Source organism: Gymnogyps californianus, chromosome 19 (assembly GCF_018139145.2).
Source record: "Gymnogyps californianus isolate 813 chromosome 19, ASM1813914v2, whole genome shotgun sequence".
Lineage (NCBI taxonomy): Eukaryota > Metazoa > Chordata > Aves > Accipitriformes > Cathartidae > Gymnogyps > Gymnogyps californianus.
Genome location: NC_059489.1, coordinates 13,863,901 through 13,876,375, shown reverse-complemented (window position 1 = coordinate 13,876,375; position 12,475 = coordinate 13,863,901). Strand labels below are relative to the sequence as shown.

General features: G+C 41.4%; 1 pseudogene; it reads right to left on the bottom strand.

The window, feature by feature from the left end:
* Positions 1–609: 609 nt before the first annotated feature.
* LOC127024213 (myosin-1B-like) lies at positions 610–1,357 on the bottom strand (annotated as a pseudogene).
* Positions 1,358–12,475: the final 11,118 nt, after the last annotated feature.

Genomic DNA, 12,475 nt, shown 5'->3' with positions numbered 1-12,475 from the left:
GAACATTGAAAACCCTTTAAGGGCTATATGCTTCTTCCCCACTGTACTCTATGGTCTTTTTTCTCTTGCATACAGTAAATTGTTTCTGGTTTTGGTTTTTTAATTTTTTGCTACACAGACTGTGTTTAGAGCGGTAGAGAAAGGGAGAGTAAGGACCCACGGCAAAGGAATCCTGAGCATGGGTAATAGTTCTGAACTCAGCGGCACAGAGAAAGAAAGGAATGAAAAGGTGGAAGCAAAGCCAGCAGCAATACATAATTCTATTTCATTTTTTCATGCCATGGTTTTATCAAGACAAATCTGAACATTTGTGATATTGATGATTCTCGTAGCCCTTTATTGAATTAACTTCACATCATTAGACAGAATTTTCACATCACACATGGATTTCATACCCTGTTTGCTTTCACTATTTCATTACAGACATAATTATATTCCTTGCTCCACCTAGTCAATTTGGCTTATCGTTTTTCCTGCCACACTATCTGTGGTAATACACTTCCCTTTTAGAAATACTGATGTGAAAAAATCCTGTTTAAATTAGCAGTGATTAATGCTATGACTGAAATAAAATTCTAATGATGTCTTAAGAAAATATCAGCATATTTATCAGGGAAACTCTGTGATTAGTTTTAAAATGTCTTTTTGATAGAATCGCACTGAGAGCCACTCAGTTAGCATGAACTGATAGGCATTGCCAGAGATGGAGAAGATGTGTGGAGGGGCCTCCTGGCGCTTCTTGCCTTGGTAGGCCAACACCACCTCTGGGTTGTACACCGGCAGCCACTTGTAGGGGTTGACAGTGACGCAGAAGAGACCCGAGTAGGTCTGCGAGGAAGGGAGAGAGCACATTGGCTTCCACTTAGCCTGGCAGAGCAGTTCCTCCTAGCTACCCAAAGGAAGACTGCTGCTGGTACTTACGTAGATCATCCAGGCTGCATAACGCTCTTTGAGGTTGTACAGCACAGCGGGTTCGTGGAGGTGGGTCATCATGGCCATGTCCTCGATTTTATCGTACTTGGGAGGGTTCATGGCGAAGATTTGATCTTCCTTCACATTCAGGGTCTGTCAATGGAAAGAAAGGTACATGCATATCAGCTAAGATCTCAGAGTAGGAATTAAATGCTGTTTGTAAATCTTGCATTTTACCCACCTCTCCACCTTCAGTCTTGACAGTGACCTTTCCTGCTTCTTTGCTCTGGATTGTGCTTTTCACATAGGATTCCTTTGCAGGTACCACAAAGACGGATGTCTTGGCATCAAAAGGCTTGTTCTGGGCCTCGATTCTCTCCTTTTCTGACTTTCAGAGGTAAGGAGCCACCTCCCCAAAGATGGCCATCTCAGAGTCTGATGACATGGCTGCTGTTTATTGAGTGCAGCACGGCATGGGGCTGAAGTGGAAAGACATACTACAGTGCTGAGTGAAGGAAGAAATGACTTTGTACGACACACCTGACTCCGTAGTGTTCTGCTCTGCCTATTCTTATGGTCTCCCTCTCTGTCTTGTCTGCTTTTCACCCTAGATATCCTTTAATTTATTTAGATCCTAAAGAAGTTAGGTGTCTTTGATTTAGATTGTTTTAACTTTCTCTCCCCTATTCCAGTTTACATGTTCGGTTCTTTAGATCTAGTATGTTTCAGTAGGCTATACAGAAAAATTGGATTGATTGGCACAATTAAAAATTTTCTATACGAAGCAGCAGAGATACCAAGGGAAGTAATCTTATTGTAATTATGAAAGCTCAGTTATATCCTTTCTCTCTTGCACATTTTAGACCATGTAATTTGTATCGACTATAGAGATGGAGCAACATAAGAAAAAAGTTGTGGATTAAGCAGAAGTACAGGTGTGAATTTTCTATGCAAAACTTTTTCCTCAGTTAGAAATCAGAGTTTTAGCTTCTCTGGTTGTTCTGCCTTTTCCAGTTCAAGCTGATCCTTTAAGATTAACTTGTACCAAAAGAGGAAAACTTCTCAATGAAAAACACTCAGAGAGATTTGACAAATCTTAACTATATATGTGCTATTCATTCATCTTCTCTTTCCTGGATTTCTGTTTACAGGCAATCTCCTGTTAACAGTTCTGTGTGGTAAGAGGTCAACTATTACCCAGCAGGTACCAAACAAATGCGTCCAACCCAGTTATGAAAGGAAATTTGCTGTTTTAGACACCACAGCTCAGGTAGAATTGCACGGCATTAGTATGCACAGATGTAAAGGAATATGGGAAGGGCCCATACAGCTGCATTAAAAAAACCATCTTGAAGAGTCTATTCCTATGGAGTAGGTAAATCAGAGTCTTACCTCTTGTGATACCAGCTGGCTCTCAGGCTGGAAGCTGGTCAATACCGAAAAACAGAAATGACAACTGCCTTTTTATTTTTGCACAGAATGCCAAGGATAAGTCACAGGGCAAAAATATGCCGGTGACTTGAAAGCAGAAAGAAAATCTCTATTGATACAGACAGTCCTTTGAGGAAAGCAGTTCCACAGGCAGCAGGAATGCAGTGGGATTCTGCCAGCACCCAGCCCTTCACACTCTTACCTTGGAACTTTCCGTGGAGACAGAACAGACTTGTCCTACCAGCACTTTTATAGGTTCTGGTCTGCACATACAACTCCTTCCTCCTCTTTCTTAGATCAAAGAATTTTTGGCAAAGTATTGTTTGGCAAACTTGACTGAGTGCACGATTCCCATTCGTGCTTGTGGATATATTTAGAAATATTTGAAGTCTTACTAGCTATGTGAATAAATCTATAAATATTTTGACTAGGAATCTGAAAGGAGGAAGTGCTGTCCAGGAAATAGAGCAGGACACTGGGACTTGGGATTGTTGGCTTCTCTTCTCCTGACTCTGAATTGCTGTTTGACATGTAAGATTTGTGTGTCTCAGGACTCAGCAGTAGTGAGAAGGATTACTGTTACAAAGAGCTTTGGGGAGATTCTATTCTGAAATATTCTGGAAATAAATAGGAACAATCTAATACATCTAATTCCAAAAGTTTAGACAACAATATCATGCTTGTGTTACTGCACCTATTTACAACTCCTTAGCTTTTTGCTGGCTACTTTGAAAAGATCAGAGAAGACTGTTTATCCCCCTTGATTCATGTATTTAATTACATCTTTTACCTTCTTCTGAAGTATTGCCAACTGGCTACAATTTGAAATTGGATTTTAAAGGTATTGTTTTGCTGTTCTCCATATCTGGCTGTGCTGGTTTGCTCAGACATATGTCTAGCAGAAGTTTCAGTAAGGTCAGATTAGCAGTGATTACTGGCATTTTGCGTCCTTCATCTTTTAGATTTATTGGTAGTTTTAACTCGCTAATTTGCTGCTATTGTAGAGACCTTGGACAGTGGCTATAGTTACCAAATGCAAGAATGGGATTTAGATCACAAGCACACCTCCTCCAGCCTTCCCAAGCACAAACACAAACTCCACAGAAAGTTAGAGAACTCCTGGGAGGCTCCGGGTCTTGACATGTCTAACCTGTGGATGTAGACACGGCTTTTTTTTTTTTTTCCCATGGCAGTCCAGTGCAAATCCTAAGTATTCTAGGTACATTTATTCTGCCAGAAGCCTCATTCAACAGAAAGTATTAACAAAAGCAACCTAAACCTCACCCTAAGAATACAAATCTAGATCAAGAAGGAAGTTTTTTCTTAATCTGAAAATGCCTTGTCATTTCTAAAACAAACAAACAAAAAAAGAATCATTAGTTTAAGCAAAATTCATGAAGGTTTTGGATGTTGTTTACATAGAGGAAGAAGAGCACTTGACTTGTTCCGATACATCAATGACAATGCATTGTGTCTTAAGACAGGCACGTTGTTTATCTATGTACAACTAAGTTTAGTTGTGCAGATGATAGCTTTTAAACTAAGCATGGTAGTTCTCAGTGAAGGTGAACATTAGGTAAACCTGGGAAGAGATGCATTAAGTAATTGGGAGAAAAAGCCACTCACATGGCTTTTAGCAATTCATAGGGAATTTTAAGGCTATGGCCACTTTAGGGAATGTGGTGTGACCATATCTCTGGTGCTACAGATATACATTAGACAGCAGAAAATTTGTATCATATCTTGTGGGAAGGGTGTAGGGGGAAAAGACACAAGTAGAACACTCTAGCTGCTCTATATAGTAAAAGTTTGAGATTCATGAGGTGTCTGGGAATACCTTCTGGGTCCTGCAGAGCTGTCATTTCCTTTGCAAAGAGTTAGGTATGATCTGCTATTTGAAGTTCTTCCATGGAGCTAGGGTGAGGTGCTGTGATTCTGTACCATATTCTGAAGGCTCACACTCTCCCCCAAATGTCTGGGAGGTGAAGCACTGTAAGAAGGGTCAGAGAGGATGACCAGTCTTCTCAACTCACTGCTTTAAAGAACTTTTGTATGTTTCCAACACTGCATGTACAGCTGAAACATCTAAGATCAAGTATTCTTTCATAGGCTGCTAATGTCTTTCTGAACAATGAATGTAGAGATTTTATAGTTTCTGTTTGAAAAATAATATTGAGTACTTGTAGAAATGTCATTGAAGAAAATGGAAAGGTCTCATTCATCCTCTAGCATGCAAAACAGGATAAAGGGAGAGAAAGAAAGGATAGATTTCCCCCTCTTCTTCTAACACATTATATAATTGTTTAACAAAGAACTGTTACTGTTCTTTATATGACACGTGAAATTAACTCCAAGTTGGATCTGTAGTTTTTTGATAAACTTGTCTCTGACTGTTGACATAGTGACTTCCAAGATGTGCAGGAACTGAAAGCTTAGCAGCTGAAATCCATACAGCTGTAAGAAACCTCTCATCCTTTTAATTCTGATTAAGGCTTTCTGTGGCCCTAGTAATATCCACTTTTACAGTCATTGCTGTGTTTATGTGTCTAGTAGTAGCTGCAAAATTATTCTTTATATTTCAGCTTCCTTCTTGGGTCCTCTGCACATGTTAATGAAAGAGGATGACTTGGATTCCAGTACACTGGTTCAAAGATCATACTTGATATATCATCCTCTCTGTCAGTTTGACATCTTGTATTTTGTTTCACCTCCTAGGGTAATGGGAATCATCTGGGAAGGCAACAGATTCTAGAGGGAATGACAGAAGACTTGTTTTTCTGTTCCCTGTGTCTTTAACTTCCCTTGCTAGAAACCTCGTAATAAAGGACCACCTTCTACAACGCATGACTTTCATCTGCCTGGTTCAGGAAATAACACCTCACGTATATTCTCCCCATAGTGAGTACACCATCAGGTCCCAAAGCCATCCTGGGGCCCTGAGTTCTTGTGGATTGCCTTGCCTCTCCATCTAGCTTGGAAAAGTGAGACTCTGAATAGTCTGGAAAGAGGTTCTATCCGTTACCTGTTTGGAAAGAGGACTTGCCAAGGCAGAAGCATTTCTCCTCACTTTGTTGTATAAGAGATGAGGTGCTCCTCTTACCACTATCCTGACCCTCAGCCTGCTGAGGGGATAAAGAGCAATGATGTGAGCTATTCCTCCTTTGCGTAGGATGATTTGGCCTAAAACTCCCTGTTCCATCTGCTGAGTGAGACTGATTCTCCCTGGGGTGTTAACACCAGGTAAGAACACAGCAAAGGAAGACAGTCACAAAAGGCATCTTCAGTCCCAGCCAGGAAACACTGCTCTGGTCTTCAATATCAGATTTCCCATTCCTGAGGAGACCTTTAGAGAAGCAAGGCTATGGTCAGATAAAGGCTTTCCTAAACAAGGTCACTACCCTACACTCAGCACTTTCTGGGTCTAAAACAGTTGGTGGAATGGAAAGGCACAACTATCAAAAGTCAGTTTGGGAATTTTTCAAGCTCAAGCATCTTTCTTATTTTCGTGGTGCATTGATGTTTTTTCCCACAGCCAACAACATAAGGGTGCAATAGAGAATGAACAAATGCTACAGCATAGTAGACAACATCATAATGCAAGTATCTGTAGAATCTAAGTCAAAGCTGGCCAGATCCATAGTATACCCTCAAATTTGGATTTTTATTGCTTGCAGTAATCTCTGTAATCTTCAATGTCTAGAAAAGAAGAAACCAGCAAGTTATTATTACAAAAAAGTGACAATTTAATGTTCTGTGAATTTTCTGAATAATTTTTCATGTTTATGACATTCTCATGCTCCCGTTAAACTCAAGGATTTTTACAGAAACTGGGATGGTATAGTGTCAACTTGTGCTTCAGCCACTTCCTGCTGTTTTCAAGTTTTGGAAAAGACTGCATAAAAGTTTTTCACTTGTGGATGGAAAAAAAATTCATAAATACAGAGGAGTGATGGTTCTACTTCTCCTGTGATTGATTGTAGAGGTGGACTTCATGCTACTGGCCAAGTCATTGATCTCAATCTTCAACGCACCTTTCTCCTTTGCCAGTTTCTACTTGATGCTTTGCAGGTTTTTACTCCCCAAATTCATGTCTGCAATAGAAAAAAAATAATAACTTCACAGAACCGCAGAAGTGTTGGTGATAAAGGACCTCTGGAGGTCCCTAGTCATGTTTTCAAGTCATGAAAACATCCCACCTCTCTCAAAAATCTGTTGCCATGGTGCACTATCCTCTTACTGAAAAACAATGTCCAGGCTGAACCTTCCAAGCCACTACTTGTGTTTTATCATCTGACACTAGCAAGAAGAGTTTGTCTTCATCACTTTTTTAATGGCATGTCAAGTAGTTATAGGCTGCTATACCACTGCCCAGCCTCTTTGCCAGACTGAACTCCTTGCGAGTTGTGTGTGCTGACCAACTTGGTAGCCTACCACTGCACTCTCCAGTTTCTTCACATCCTTCTTGAATAGAGAGAAAATAATAACTTCCTTCAATCTGATGGTGACACTCTTCCTAATGTAGCCTAATATATGGGGTTTTTTCCTTTACAATAAGAGTGCGCTACTGGCTCATACTCACATTTGTCATCTGAAGATTTGCCAAGTATACACTCTGTATCATCATTGTCCAAGGTGCTGATGAAAATGTTGAACAATAAGAGCCACAGTGTTGAACTACTGTGCTTGTCATTGACAGCTAACTGAATATCAAGCCATTCATCACTATCCCTTGAACTCAGGGGTCCAGCCAATTTTCAGTAAACCTAATAGTCCATCTATTCAATGCATTCTTCTGAATAAGATTGCTGTAGGATACAATGTCAAAATACTTACTAAAGTTCCCTTCTTTTCCCCCCTCATTCCCCTATCTATTTATTTAATCATAGAAGCAATCTTTTCTAGCACAATTATTTTTCCTTCCTTTTCTTCACTTCACTAAGTGTCCTGTAACTTTTGAGGGCCTCTTAAGTTTTTAAAAGTTACAGAGAGGAAAAAGAGAAATTAAGTAAAAAATACTTAGAAAAGAATAAAAAACCTTCTTCTCTATTCATTCTCCCTATGTTGCAATGATCAGAGGAAAAAAAAAAAGGAGGAAGAGGGGAAAATATAACCAACAACTGAAAATTCATTCAATTTCAAAGTGAAATTAATTTATAAATTATTAATGAAACTACTTTTAATCTAGTCAGCACTTTGTATTGTTTTTCATGTTTAGATCACCTTGGATGTAGAGGAGTGAAATTCACACAGATTGGAACAACTACAAGGTTCATCCCATTTTCTGCTTAATTATCATTTTATCATGTTCTGTTTTCTAAAAATCTGATTACTCTTGCAGAAATAAAATGATTAAACAGATAAGTCATAACTGAAATAATCAAAAAGTTTGTAACTTAAATTTTCTTGGAGTTGCAACTACAAGTTGTAGTGTTGAATGGAATAAGTAGGAGTCTGGACTTTGTTCCAGGTTTTGTCTATCTCAGCAGCCTGTTCCAGCACTTGAATGCCCTCACTGTTAAATTCATTTTTTCTTATGTTTAAATGGGATTTCCAATGTTTCAATTTGTGCCTATTGCCCCTTGTCACAGCATGCCACAGAGAAAAGTCATTGTGATACGGTGTTGATCTTGGACTCCCCTCCTTGACAGGACAAGAGGAGACAATAGGATGGAAAAGCTCACGGGTCGAGATAAAGACAGGGAGGCTGCTTACCAGTTACTGCCTCAGGCAAAACAGACTCAAGTTGAGGAAAATTTATTTAATTTTTGCCAATTAAAATAGATGCAGTTAGTGTGAAACAAGGACAAAAATTAAAACACCACCTTCTCCCCAACACTTCCCAGACTCAACTTCACTTCTTCATTTGTGACGACTCTGCCCCCACCTCCAAGTGGTGCAGGTAGATGGGGAATGGGGGGTAGCAGTCAGTCCATTACTGTTCCTCTCTGCTGCTCCTTCCTCTTCATACTTTTCCCTTACTCCAGCACGGGTTCTCCGCGGGCTGCAGTTCCTTCAGGAGAATTCCACCTGCCCCAGTGTGGGATCCTTCATGAGCTGCAGTGTGAATATCTGCTCTACTGTGGTTGTCTCAATGGGCTGCAGGGGAGTCTCTGCCACAGTGCCTGGAGCACCTCCTCCCCCTCCTTCTTCTCTGACATTATGGAACACAGGATCAAAAGGGTCAAAAGGTCAAATTGAACAACAGACCCTGCTCTTTCCCTATTCACTAAGCTAGTAATTTCATCACAGAAGGCTATTATGTTGATCAGGTGTTATTTCTCCTGCTGAGTACTCCCAGTGATCTTCTTGTCCTTCAATGTATATGAAAATAATTTCGATGAGGATTTGCAGCAGTTTCCCAGGAATCAAGGAGAGGCTGACTAGCATGTAGTTTGCACCTTCCTCCCTTTCTTGAAGGGTGACATTTGCTGTCTTCCAGTCCTCAGGAACCTCCTCAATCACCATGACCTTTCAAAGATAATCAATAATGACTTTGCAATGACATCAGCCAACTCCCTCAGCACTTGCGTGTGTGTCCGATCAGGTCCCATGGGTTTGACTGTGTCCGAATTCTTTAATTTTTGTCTAATTTAATTCTACTCTACTGAGGGTAGGTCTTCATTGCTCCATACTTTCCCACTGGGCTTAGGATTCTGAGGATTAGATATCTAAGACATATCTTACCAGCGAAAATGAAAGTGAAAGAAGGCTTTCAGTACCTTGGCCTTGTCTATGTCCCCTGCCACCATGCACCCTGCCCTATTCATCAGCAGACCCATGTTTTCCCTAGTTATCTTTTTGCTGCTGATATACCTGTAGAAGCCCTTCTTGCTCTTCACATCCCTTTGCCAGATTCAACTCAAGATGAGTTTTGGCTTTCCTAACCCAATTCCTGCACTGATACAGTGTCTTTATATTCCTCCTGGGACACATGACCTTGCTTCCCTCTCTTGTATGCCTCCTCTTTTCTGTTTGATTTTAGTCAGGAGTTCCTTGCTTATCCATGCCACTACCACTTTTCCCTGACTTCCTGCATGTCAGGATGAACCAGTCTTGAGCTTGGAGGAGCTGGTCCTTGAAAATCATCCAGCTCTCCTGGACCATTCTCTCCAGGACAGTCTCCCATGGGATTTTTCCAAATTGATCCCCAAACAGGTGAAAGACTGCTCTTCTGAAGGCCAGTGTTGTGATCCTGCAATTTGCTTTTTTCCCCTCCTCCCAGGCTCCTGAACCCCAGCATCTCATGGTCACTGCAGCCAGAGCTGCCCCTGACCTTCATATCTCATTCTTCCTAGTTTCTAAGTATCAGATACAGCAGAGCACCTTCCCTTGTTAGTGTCTCTATCACCTGTGTCAGGAAGTTATCATAAATGCCTTCAAATCTTCTGGACTGCTTGTACACTGTTCTATTGTCCTTCCAGTAGATATCAGGGTGGTTAAAATCCCCCATTAACTTTATGCCAGCTGTCTTCTCTAGGTTCTTGTTTTGATCTTTATTTAAACATACAGCAGAGACATTTTCTACTGCAAGAAAAAAAACAGTGGTAAGTGACTTAACTCTATGTATTGGGTGTCTGTGGCAAGGTTTTGGTAGCAGGGGTTGCAGGGATGGCCTCTGTGGGAAGAGACCAGGAGCTCCCTCCCTGCTGGACACAGTTCCAGCCAGCTCTGCAATGGACATACCACAAGACACAGCTGAGCCCATCAGTGAAGCTGGTGGTGCCTCTGTGGAAGTATATTTTAAAAAGTGTAGAAAATGTCAGAAAGAGAGAGGAGGCGGGAACAAAAGGAGTGAGAAACAGCAGAGGGAATACCAAGGTCAGAGAAAGTGGAGGATGAGGGGCTCCATGGCTCCTATTTTCTCCCCATGTCCCACTGAGAGTGTGTGTGTGGGAGGGCTGCTAGCCAGGGCTAACCTGTTACACTCTAGAAAGAAATGTAAGCAAACAACATATAAGGGTGGATAATGCTGTAGGTTAAAACACTGCTACAGTGCACTTCCAAGTATTTCCTTGTATACTAATTATTTGTGAAAACAGACAAGGGCAAAGCAACGCAGGATTCAGGAATTTCCAAACTAAAGCTGGAAAATCCTAAGGAAGCACTGCATGTTCAGTAACAGGGAATGTGGGTGTTCTTTGGAATTTAGACAGACAGGCTACTTAAATGTCAGATTTTGTTTTTAATTTGATAAGCCAAACCAATGTAAACAGTTTGCAGACTGGAAACCAGTCAGGTCCAGTAAACAGAAATGTCAGGCCCCTTCTTACTGCTGCACAGAATTCCACAGACACATCAGAGGTCTCTGCCAATGCTGGTTTTGGGTGTGGAGTGGGGAAAGAGTGCGAAGCTGTATGCTCCTACTCTCCAGGAGTCTGCAGAAAAGCTTCCTGAGGCTCTTTCTTCTGCCATGTTGGACAATTGCTTTCACAGATGTAGGAGTAGCTGTAAAGCATCAAGTGCAGTGTTAGAATATGGTGCTCCTCATTCATTTTATATAGCAGTTTGCTCTTTGATGCTGAGTTAAGTAACATGGACCTCTCTTCTGCAATGGTGGGTCTGAGACAGGAAGGACTGGAGAGAGGTGCTTAGATAGCCTTACTTCAACATACATAAGGACAGGAATCTGTGAGTTTCTTTTTATTAAGGTCAGATATTCCCTGTTACTCAACTACGTGATCCTGTTTTTTCACTATCATGGGCTTGCCAGACTTGACGCTGTCTCAAGACAGGCATGTCTGAATGATATTAGAACATCCACAGAATAACAGACTGGTAAGTAAATTCAGAAAACCAGGTGATATACAACAAAAACAGATAATGAGGGTACAGAGAAAGGTGAGAAATATTGATGGTCATTTTACACCTCTGGGGAGATATAAGAGCGGAGGAATGAGGAACTGGGACAGTGGATGTTGCAGTCTGGATGGGGCCCTCTGTAGTGTGTGGAGACATGACCATCCGTCCTGTGTACTGATGTATTTTGCTAGGGACACTTGGACTGTATCTTTCCCAGTGCCATGCCTCTGTTGGATCTCCTGGCTCCCTGGCTGCTTCCCAGAGCTGGAAGTGCTGGGGGCGGGGAAGGGACAACAGTCTCTATGTCTATCACAGGGCTTTCCTCTAGCTGTGTGGAGAAGGCAGGACACAGAACTCTGCTCCTGGTGCTTTTCCTTGGCTCGTGTGTGACCTCCTTTTTAGTTCCTTGATCCCGTACTTACATTCCCAGCATCATTAACTGTTTGAATCAGTCACTGACATTTATTGGGGCCCAACTATGATGAGAATTCAGGAAATTCAGGTGTGTATTCTCACCATTATGACTCTCTTGCATCCACCCCCATTCTCTCAATCTTTAATTTAAGAACTCCTCTATAAATTTTTATTTTTGGCAAGGTAATTCCTGACTCCCTGCTAGTTGGAGCTAGGCAGGGAAGCCGGTATACCTTGGCCGTAAGAATTTCTGGAAAATGCCTTTAATTAAACTTTCTTTCTCAGCTGCAACTCCAGGGATAGATAAGAACAGCGATAACCCTATCACCATGACTTGGCTGGTGGAAAAAGACAAGCTTTGAGTTCTAAGAGCCTTTATTAAAACACCAGCTCAAAGCCTCACCCAGAAGCCTAGGAAAGTTTGATCAGCTGATCTGAGCACCCTCCCTTTTCTATTGCTAGTGTATCAACAAACAAACAGGCTTAATTAAAGAGTGCATTATTGGAAAGATGATAGGAAAACAGAGTAATATGTGAAAGGGCACAATTAGTCACTAGTGTCCTCTTTCTCTTGAGACTCTCTGGCTACTACCTGACTCTGCATTTCCTGGAGTCAGAGTTTAGGACATGAATGCCCACAAGTGTGAGTCATTTGCAGGTCAGTGTTCTTTGCTTGCTGTCCCTTGTAGCAGCTCCACGCTGCTGGCCATCCTGTTAACCGCACCTGGCCATGAATAGTCCTCACAGCTCCTTCGAAGTTGCTCTTTAATAGCTCTACAGCTTCCTCTGATATCCCCTCTTCAGCATGACCACAGGTAGTCCTTGCTGAAGAAACTTCCCAAGTACTCCTACGTCCCTTCTTTGTCCAGGCTTCTTTCACCCAAAGTTGTAATTTATTGCAGTATACAAAATGACTGTT